The following is an 11,317-nucleotide window of genomic DNA, read 5'->3' as shown; positions in this document are numbered from 1 at the left end:
TTGGTGTCATCCGCAAACATTTTAGTGCAAACTTGCTTACTATTGCCAAGCAGAATTCCTTTCATTTCTCCTTTGTTGATTCTGTCTTGGACAAGCCAATTAAGTCCATCCGCAGCTATGGCATAAGGAGGGGGGCCAAAGGACATCCTTGTCTGATTGATCTAGTCAGATGAAAAGCTTGAGTGAGGTCCCCATTGACGCATACCCGAGCAGTTGCATTACCAAGCAGTGTCTTTACCATACTACAGAACCTTGAGCCACAGCCCATGTGTTTCAAAGCATCTATCATATATCCCCAGCTCAGTCTGTTATAAGCTTTATCAAAGTCAATTTTGAAGAAGATGTAATCTTGCTCTGATTCTTCAGTGAATATATCTACCCTTGATAAATCCTTTATGTTCCTTACAAATCATTCATGTGATCTTTCAGCCTTAGAGCCAACACTTTGGCAAAAAATTTATATGCACAGATTAGGAGCGTAATTGGTCTCCAATTCGTGATAACATCCTTATCATCCTTCTTATGTATCAGCTTAATGATGCCTGCATTGATGGTTCGGGGGAGGGCTTCAAAGAGAAGGGCTTCTTTCCAAATTTCTGACAGAGGCTCTATCAAAGTGTTTTTGAAGGTTTTGAAAAATTCTGCTGGAAGACCATCATTTCCAGGGGATTTTTTATCTTTAAGCATGTCAATAGCCCTGGATATCTCTTCTTTTGTGATTGGTTTGTCAAGCCACTGAGCTTGTTGTTCTGGCACTGTTTTAATTCTACACTGCTCTATGAGCTTAGTTGCGGCAGTTTGCTCCGCTTGATTTGTCGTAGATTCCGAAAAGAGACTTTGGAAGTGTTGGGCAATCCAAGCTTTATTCTCCTCATTGGAGCGCAATTGGATGCCTGAACTATCTTTCAAAAGGGGGATGGTCTCTGCTGCATGTTTCACTTTTAGCATTTGAAACATTTCTTTGGATGGTCTGTCAGCTTTACCAGCCCACCACTCTCTGAAAAACAAGGCACTGTCCTCTAGTTCTTTGTCTTCTATTTTATGGAGGTGGGCTCTAGTGTCCCTCAGGGCAGTCTGAGCAGAGACATCACCAAGGTTGACCCTATTCTCAAGTTTTTCAATCTCTTCCAGACACTCTTTTTTCTTCTTCTCTCTTATCTTTTTGACTCCTTTCCTGGCACAAATGAGCAAGGATTGCGTGGACTTCACTGCCAGAGACCATGCCTTAGCGGGGGTCAATCCTAAGCTAAAGAAATGATCCCATATTCTCTTCACTTCTGCTTGTACCATGGGGAGTTTAAAGAGGGAAGGGTCCGTATGGGACCACTTACAGCACTTTTTCTCATCAACTTTCTCCAGAGACGCTAGAATGGGATAGTGATCTGATAGGCAAGTGTCAAAAATGGCTTTGCATTCCACAGTAACAAACATTTTGCACACTTCCTGACTGACATAGCATCTATCAATTCTAGCCTTCCATTAGGGAAAATTTGGACTCAAAAAGGGGCCTTGTAAGAGATCCCTTGGGATGGTGATGTGGACAAAGCAAGCCAATAAATCCACATATAATATTGGAGGGCACGTGCGTCGTTTTTGAGTTCTTTATTCCATTAACTGACATGTAGGGTGTTTTTTAATTCAAAACAATGCATCTTGAGTATAGTTTTTTATTCCCACTATGGTGCCTTATTTTATTGAAAAAAGACACCACTCTCTTTCTTCATTACACTTTTGAATGTAACGAATCCAACTCTGCTAACCGAACTTCGTCCCTGCAACCCATCATCTTGCATTGTCTCCCTCATTGTCTTCCCGATTGCACAACCACTACCACTCCAAATCCGAGTTTTTTTGAGCGGGAGGTTTTTGATTTTCTCTTCTTCTCAAGGCGGCAAGTTTTGAAAAAGGATGGAAAAGTATTTGTTCTTCATGCGCCATACCTTCTTGTGCATGAATAACAATCCCATTTCTTACCTTTTTCAAGTGAGGGTTGTGCTTACAAGTACTCTGTACATTTTGGTTCATCCAGGATACCAACAAGTTTGTTTGATGGACAAGGAGGTATTATTTAGTGATGTTGTCTTTTGGTTTTAATGAAGCAATCTTCTTCACGGGAGATAAGTGTAATATCTTTGGGTTTTTTTTGGTTAAAGTGTGAGTTCATTATGCTTTTTGGTGTTGTTAAAGCACAGAACAATGCAATGGAACCTGTGCAGCAAAAGAGGAAAAAGGTGGACATCCACTTCCAAGTAGAACCCGATTATGCTCCCTGCTCTGTAAGAGAAACTGGTCTAGGCCAGCATGCGAAGCCCGCATTACTGAGCTTCGAAATGAAGGAAAGAAAAATATGGACCTTTGGTTGGATGGTAGTATTTACCCACCAGATCCAACCTCCTCTCAATCTCCATCATTCTTTGGGTTGACAAGTTTCTTCAAGTTTGTGTGTGAGGGTGAAAATGGATTGCTTGGGTATTGCAAAAGACTTTTTGGCCAATGTCAAAGTATCTTTGAAAGACATTTGAGTGATAGAGATGCCAGGATAAAAATGCTTGAAGGTGCGAATTTTTACTTGGCATCGATCACAACAGCTTTACAAGCTTCAAACGAGGACAAGGCAAAAGTTTGTGCTGGGTTACAAAAAGAGTTTGATCATTTGCAGCAGACTATTTGTAAGATGCAGGATACTATTAAGGAGAAGAATGAAATTTTGGCAGTTCGAGAAATCAACAATTTCACATTGGAGAGTGAGAATGCACACCTTCGAAAACAACTTGAAAAGTTCAACAGAAAATTGCAATATTTGAAACACACGCCATTAGGTGCTCGATTACGCAAGAGACAGATCAAACCATTGGAAGAACTCAATGTTGGAGGTGGCCAATGGAAGCGTCGTGTAAAAGCTTGCAGGTATTGGGATCTATAATTTCTTTGAGCTTAAATTTCTTTGAGCACTCACTTTCATTTTCATCTTTAGTTCCTTTCTTGGAGATGGGGGATTGGGTGTGGGGGTGGTATAGTTAGATGAATGGTGGACTGAAATAGCTATCGTTGTTGCTTCAGGATGGTCACAGATGTTGTGGGTCCAAAAGAGCAAGTTCTGATATATTTGGCAAAGTTCTGACAAAAGACATCGTGGAGTCAGCAATACAGCATCCTAAGTTTGCAAGACTTCGATCAGACATAGCAAAGCAATCCTTGCAGGAGGTGAGTGAAGCATTCACGCCTGCAGATGCACAAGGTATATGTGACATGGCTGGTATAAGCACAAAGTCTTACAGGATGTTGTTTAATAAAGTAAAAGAGGGTTTCAATTGCAAGCTTGGAAAAAAAACAGTAATTCCCATTCCAAAACCATTTCACGTAAACAAAGCTCGAAATATTCTCAACTTGGGAATGGTCGAACTTGTTGGAGAGCCTTGTCACGTGTCTAGCACATTGACAGTGACTAAAAAGAGCGGGGAACAGAAAATTATAGAGCTTACAGAGTTCAACAATTTCATCATGGATGTTCGAAAATTACAAATGGCTATGGTGAAATTTTATGACATCAGTGTACATGAGTGCAATGGAAGGCTGAAATTTGTTTTGAAACTTGATGAGAGTGAGGTGATCAAAGGACAGAAGCTGGAAAGGGTTAGCATTACTTTAATGAATAGAGCTTTGGATGCAAGTATCAGTAATGCTGATGAGAAGCACTTTAGTGTACAATCCGAAAATGAGATTTGGTGGCTGGCTGCATTTGAGGTGACGTGCTATCCATTTTTAAATAAAGAATATTATGTTGCTATCCTCTTGTTATGATGTTGTAGACAATCTAACAGTTGTTGTTAACAGGTTCCAACAGAGACCCATGAAATTCTGAAGTGGTACTTCAACCAGACTGAGCTTCCTTCCACTATCCAGCAGCAGTCGAATGGCGAAAAGCTTTATGTAGAAGGATATGGTGAATATGAGGTTGAATGGCACCTGGCTGCAGATCTTAAAACCTTGAAATGCATGTTTGGTATTTCCCAAGGAGCAATGGCCAAGTATCCTTGCCTGTATTGTATGACCGAACGAGGTGTCTCCAAAGGAGGAAAAGAGAGAGAATGGAAATGCCTAAATGCAATCAGTAATAGGCGTGAACCCCCAAATCGTGATGCTCCAGGAGTGGATCCTACTTGGGATCCAATTCTTCCTATCCCTTTGATCAGAGTTCATATTTGTGTTTTGCATGCGCTGGTTAGAATAATTGAGAAACTAGTCTACATGTACATCGAATTTTCATGGAATATAAAACCAGCAGTAGAGAGTGAAAGAACTATTAAAAAAATAGAGCAAGTGCTTTCAGATGCAGGTTTACATTGTGGTCAAGTGAAGATTGAGAAGGACTTGAGAAGATCAGGGAAGACCGGAAATGTTCCTAGCAAACCATGTTTTGGAGGTGCAAAAGCCAGAAAGTTCTTATCTAATCATATCCAGAGAGGTCATCTGGGTACAGATTTTGAGGTGTGGAGGAAGCTTCATGCAGCTGTACCTGACCGAGGCTCTTCAGGACAAGCAAGGGTGGCAAAGGCCAAAGCGTGGTTGGCACTTGATCGCCTAGCACCTTTGTTGCAAAAAGCAAGGTTTGAAGATGGGGATGTTGAGAAATTTGAGGCAGTTGTGACAGAGTTCTACACTAGCTATGAAAAGGCATGGGGTGCGACAAACTTGACACAATACATGGTAATTACTTGAAAACCTACAGCTTTGAGTATTTTTTGCTGTTCAAAAAATATTGTACGATACTAAATGTCTTGTTGTTGTTGAGCATTTGTAGCACATTTTGCATGCACATGGAACCTTTTTTGCGGAAGAGTTTGGAAGCCTTGGGATTTGGTCTACCCAAGGCATGGAAAGATCTCATTGGCAAGCACGTTGTGCCTATCAAAGGGCCACTCAACATGGAGGAGGAATAAAGAAAAGTAATCCCATGAAGCAACTATGTCAGTGGTGGTATAGGCGGATTCAAGTGAGGGCTCGTGTGAAGATCAAACATGCTGAATCAGCTGTGTCATGTGCAATAAGAAAGGTTCAGGCTGAACGGAGACGTTCAATATATGTCTCCTCACAGGGAAAGCATAATCATGCTGAATGGCTAAGACAACGACAAAGACAGGGCAGAGTGTGGAAGAAAATTGATCATTGAAATATATATTGTAAAACAATGATGTAACTGTGAAAGATTTTAAAAGAACAAGAGCTTTCATCTATGTCCCATATAAATGTTTCCAATATATATACATTTCATAGTTTGTAATGGTAAACAAGAAGAGTATTGAGAAATATGACGAAACTTCTTAGCAACTGGACCAATCTAAATTTGTTAATCTGGAACAGAGACTTCCCCCAGCCGAGCCTTTTTTGTTGACGTTTCTGCATCATCTTCTTCATCCTCTATCAGTGGCACAACAGGGACCTTTGGCCTTGCTGTTCTAAGAAGATGCTTCTTCCCGCAATCACTCAACAGATTAGGATCAGTGATTCCACATGCCAACCCGTAAGCAGCATATGTTAAATAATATTTACATCTTAACGAATATACTCCAGGTCCCTCTCCAAAAATTCGAACAGCTGCTTGCCGCTCCAGAAGTATTGCCTTGTTTGCATTCAGCCTTAAGTGATAGCCACCTAAATACCTAGATAAAGTCTTTATCGCCATCAGAGGAAAACTGGCATTGTCCTTGGAGTAGCTAGCGTGAAATATCACAATTTGAGGGAATTTTAGGCGGTGTATATATGTTCCTAGTGTCGAATCGTGGCCCAATCCCGCCATACGCTTGCCTGAAGCACGTTTGAGGAATGTGTCTTCATATATTTCCAACTGAAAAAATAAAGGAGCATTAGCCAGAAACAACATCACCAAACATTTCAGGACAAAGTTGATAAAGCCAAATCCACAACAAAAAAAAACTAACCTCTTGGTTCTCATCTGCTTCAAGCAAGGCGTCTTGCCATAAATTAGTGCTCGAACTAGGAACGGTTTCCGCTGACTTATTTGGCACATCCCTACACCCTCCCATGTTGGTGATATTCAGTCTGTCCCTTGCTTCTTGTAGCTCTTCCTCTGTGGCATCTTTTCCTTCATATCTAAGGGCATCAGCATAGATCATATTTAGTGTTGCTGCAGCAGAAAGGAACTCGGTGTCTTTCACATGGCTATCCACTAGTAGGTACTTGTCTATCCCATCATCATCTACAAAATTGTCATCGACCTCCAGATTCTGGGCTATGAAAGCTATGCAATGATCCTCCCTTAAGTTAAATACACGTTGTATGTCTGTCAGCAATATATACTCTGAATCTCCTACTTGGTAGGAGGGGAGTAATGGCGTTGGAATGGGGGAGGAGTCATCTGATTCTATCACAAGCTGACCTACATCACTGTTTTGTTCTCTAACTGCCTCAATATCAACCACCGAACTGAGCTTCCTCTCTTCTTCAACATTGAACTCCTCAATGACATGAGGAGTGTCCTCCTCTTCAGCAGCATCCTCAACGGTGGGACTTGCCTGACGAGAAATCGTGTCTTCACTTTCAATTTTTGCAGGCGTCTCTGTACATTCTTCATCTGTTAATTGCACGTTCATGTGCAAGAAGCATAAGAAGGCGTAGGAGTATTCCATCAAGCGGCACTTTCTTTTGTGAAAAGGGCATAGCAAGGCTCTCCTCTTATCACATGGCACCTTGTGCCAATCCCTGTTTAACCTCTGCTTCTTCTCCGGCGACACCTTGAGATTAAAATGAATGTGACTTTTCCCATTAATCATCATTGGTTCTTCATTTGTGAGCTCGTCAAACTCTTGCTTTGCCTCTTCGAAGTATCCATGATGGCTAGACAATGTATCCTCCAGAGAAAAATCGCTATTGAACATCAACGAAATTGCAGGGTGCAAATCATGATGTCGACATTTGTAGAGGAAGTCATATAATAGAGTTGCAGGTGTTTCTTTGATCTCTTCGTCCACATCAAATTCGACTTGAACTTGCGCCATGGCTGAATTCAAGTCTGTAGAAAAGACATGGAAAATATTAGTTCAGGCAATGAATCAAGAGACAGTCGATCTTAAACAACAAATCTCTGTGTGGTGTAAATGGATTCAACATAACGCGAGAGGAGATGCCAGAGGAATCCAGGTATTCCTCCTCGCGTTGTAGTGAATCTATTTTCCCTAACGCAAATAAAATTGCAGCTAAGTCAAGGACCTCTTCTCGCGTTATGGTGAATCGATTCACCATAATGCGAGGAGGAGTATTGTGCTTCCTATGGGACCTTCGCTCGCGTTATGGTGAATTGATTCACCGCAATATGACGACTTTATCATCCTTTGGCAACGCCTCTAACGTTATGGTGAATTAAAAATAAAGATAGTTCTCCAGTACCCATACTGAGAGAGGAGGTGTCAAACGAATTAAAATACTCTTCTTCGCAGTCAATTCACCATAAGGCGAGGAGTCATAGGTTTTCAATTCACCTTAACGCGATGAAAAGACAAAGCAAGAAGTTCTCCACGACTGAAACCAAAACAACGAAATAACAAAAGAAGAAAAAAGCACAAAGGAGATAAAAATACCAGGAAAACGAATTGTATACAATCGTCGCAGGAGATGGAGATGAAGGAGGTTGGAGGTTTGTCTTTGACGTTGGATACAGAAGGATGATTGATGAAGGAGGGTTGGAGGAGATAGTCAGTCGTTGATGGAGATAAAGGCCGTTGGTGGGGAGATAAATGAGAATACGAACTCCAAGAGAGGCAATAAATGAGATGAGTATCCTAGAAAATCCGTTATTAATGCTACGCGACACGTCAGCGCCGCGTTTTCACCCGCCATTCCATGAATGCCACGTGGCATCCTGCCGTGTACCTAGCACGTGTACAAGCTATAAAGTTTAATCAAAGCCCTTTTTAATGCTATACGACACGTCAGCGCTGCCTAGTCGCCCTGGCAGCCCGCCAGCACGTGTGTTCGCTCTAAAGACTAATCAAAGCCGTTAATCACGCCACCTTTTCGTCCTCTTATCGATTTTGCCTTGTCCGTCCTCCTGCTTGCCTCCAGGTGACTTCCGACTACCGCCACAGTACTGAACCGACTTTCCAACTCCTGCACGACAGTCTCCATCCATTCACACGCAAGAAATGTAAGTTTTTGTATAATACTTGATTGTTTTGTAAGTTTCTTGTATATTGCTTGTTTGTTTTGTTTTTTCTTCGACTGTTTGCCCTGTGCCATTGTTTCTTCTTCGACTGTTTGCCTTCTGCCGTGGTGATTCGATTCACCTTAAAGCACATGACGGGCCATTAGAATCTCAATAAGCTCCATGTCTTATGGTGGATCGAATCACCATGGCAGAAGGCAAACGTAAGAGATTCGCGAAAATCGATTCACTATAACGCGAGGAGGATTGTTTTGCTTTGACTGGCCCTTAAACTCGCGTTATGGTGAATTCACCATAACGCATGACCAAGGGGCAAAGGATTCACGATAATCCACCTCTTATTGGTGTCAATTAAATCACCTCCTACACGACAGTCTCCATCCATTCCCACTCATAGAATGTGATGAAAGTGTATTACTTGATTGTTTTGTGTTTCTTGTATAATACTTGATTTAATTTGTTTTTCCTTCGACTGTTTGCCCCCTGCCATTGTTTTCTCTTCGACTGTTTGCCCTCCGTCATGGTGATTCGATTCACCGTAAAGCAAACGACGAGTCATTAGAATCTCAATACTGCTCTATGTGTTATGGTGAATCGACTCACCAAACTGCAAGACGGAATGGTAAGAGATTCGGGAGAACCCTCCTCCCGTTGTAGTAGATCGATTCACTATAACGCGAGGAGGATTGTTTTGATTTGACTGGCTCTTAGTCTCGCGTTATAGTGAATCAAATCACTGTAACGCAAGATCGAAGCTCAAAGAATGCACGATAATCCGCCTCTTATTGTTGTCAATGAATTCACCATAATGCGAGAAGGATTATTGTGTTTCTGTTCACCTTCATCTCTCGTTATGGTGAATGGATTCACCATAACGCGAGGAAGTGCATATTGCTTACTTGGCCCCCCTCTCTCGCTTTATGGTGAATTGTTAATCGTGTGCTACTGAATAGCAAAGTTTTCTGCTTTTTCTTGCGTTTTCAGATGGCTCGTGTAAGGCATACAGCTAGACCCATTGACAATGCAGCTCCCTCATCTACTGGGAAGAAGATGGGCGTTCTGAAAGCCTCAAGATCAAGAAAATCAAGCAGTCCTTCCCGATTGTCCAAAACGCAGCCTAGACTCAGGCGTTTCGCAGAGCATTCGGCAGCCCTGCGAGAAATCAAAAAGTTTATGAAGCACCCGACAGCTGCTATTCCCAGATTGCCTTTCCAGAGGCTTGCCAGGAGAATTTGTGAGCAGAATGGAATTTTGTTTAGGTGGAAGGCATCGGCCTTGTTTTGCTTGCAAGAGGCCACAGAAGATTGGATGATCGAATTTTTTTTGGATAGTTACGTTCTTGCTGCCCACGCACACAGGGTGACAGTAATGAACAAAGATTTTTTCAGCCTAATAGCCCTTCGTTTCAGATACGATAAGTCACTTAGACCAGTTACGTTTACTGATGAACGAATGTTACAAATTTTGGATGTCCGGCCTGTACAAAAAGTGAGAATTGAAGAGGTGACCGAGGGAGGTCCAGATCATGAGCATCAGACTCGGGCAAATTTAATGACAAGCGCTCAAAGGGAACATCAAGCTGCAATGCTTGCATTGCAAACAAAAAGGGAAAATGTTCGCGCACTCCACGCCATGAATCGGGAGGCGCTGCAATTTTTGTTGCCGGAGTTCTATGTACCCTTTAATATTAGAGGGCATAGATGTTATTTCCCGATTCATGCTGAAGAAATCAACATTTTGTTTGATCCCAAAACTGAAGTCAACGACAAAGTGCTCAGATGTGTTTTAAGGTATACTCTTTTCTCTGTCCTCCCACAATTTTTCATTCTTTGCTCTTAAAGTTGATGCCTCACTCTTGATATGTTTCCTTGTGAAGTTTTGTTATTTCGCTATTGCCCGAGGATGTACAGCAACGAGTGTTCCAGATTGATTCACTGGTCTCAACACTGTTGCTAGTAGAGTCAGTTCCGTACCTCGATGTGCTGAACTGGTTTCGGGAGGTCCAGCTGGACGATGCCCGAGTATTTTTTTTGGCATATCATGAAAAGTGAGTTTGTCTCTCTCTCTCTCTCTCTCTCTCTCTCTCTCTCTCTCTCTCTCTCTCTCTCTCTCTCTCGCATGATGTTTATAGGAATCACCGTATACGAGTTATATAGTGCTTCCTTTGGATTGAAACTAATAGAATTCTATTGTGCAGTTCCCATTGGAGTCTTCTACTAGTCGACGTGCAAGAAAATGTCATTTACCTTGCAAATTCGACATCTGGTGTCCATGGAAATGTTTTGCTGTAAGTAAAAATCATTAAGATACATATTATTGTTTGAGTTAGAAGTCCGGATTGATCAGGATAATGATTGGTCTCTGTTTACAGTGGAGTCAGGAAACTAATGGCAGCCTACGAGAGCCTCAGCATGGACATCGACACCCTGGATCGATCGACCATCCGAAGGGTTAGTGTCCCCAAACAAGAAGATGGCTACAGCTGTGGGTGGAGGGTTGCACTTAATGCAATGTTGCTGCTACGAAGCATTTTTCAGCTCCCTTCAGAGGATGTAAGCATTTTCAGCTCCCATACGCATTTGTGCTCTTGTTTATCTTCTTATATATTGTCATGTTGATCTTATTTATGCCTTGATGAATTGTGATGGCAGTTTCCATCAATGTCTCGCTACATGGACCTAGACGTCCAAACGTTTAGGGAGGAAACGATTGCGAAATTGATCGAGGTCGCTGAAGTTATGCCTCCAGACGGGCCAGTGGACTTCATCCCGCCCAATCCACGAGGGGGGATAGGCCCCCCTGAGCCTCTTACATGGGCTCCATACTTGGGAGAAGAGCCCTGGCTCCATCCTGAAGCCGATACCTATGGGTTCCAGCAATAAATAGTTTTTTCCTTCTTCCAACAAATGTATGTTTGTAAATATGCAGCTATACATGTATTGGAGAGAGAACATCAAATGTAAATACACTTATCATTTGAAAATCAGAGGATCAAATTTGCTACTGTGTTCCTTCACTGCTTGCTTTCTTACTTTAAGCCTTTTTTTGTGTACATAAAAATTCAATTGGGGAATTCTTGCCTTCATTACATTGTTTTAAACAGTAAAGCATTACAAAAGCAATGTTCTGAATAGATAA

Source organism: Cibotium barometz, chromosome 36 (genome assembly GCF_041138505.1).
Source record: "Cibotium barometz isolate CiBa-2024 chromosome 36, ASM4113850v1, whole genome shotgun sequence".
Classification (NCBI taxonomy): Eukaryota; Viridiplantae; Streptophyta; class Polypodiopsida; order Cyatheales; family Cibotiaceae; genus Cibotium; species Cibotium barometz.
The sequence above is the reverse complement of the archived record's forward strand: the minus strand, read 5'-3'. Positions refer to the sequence as shown.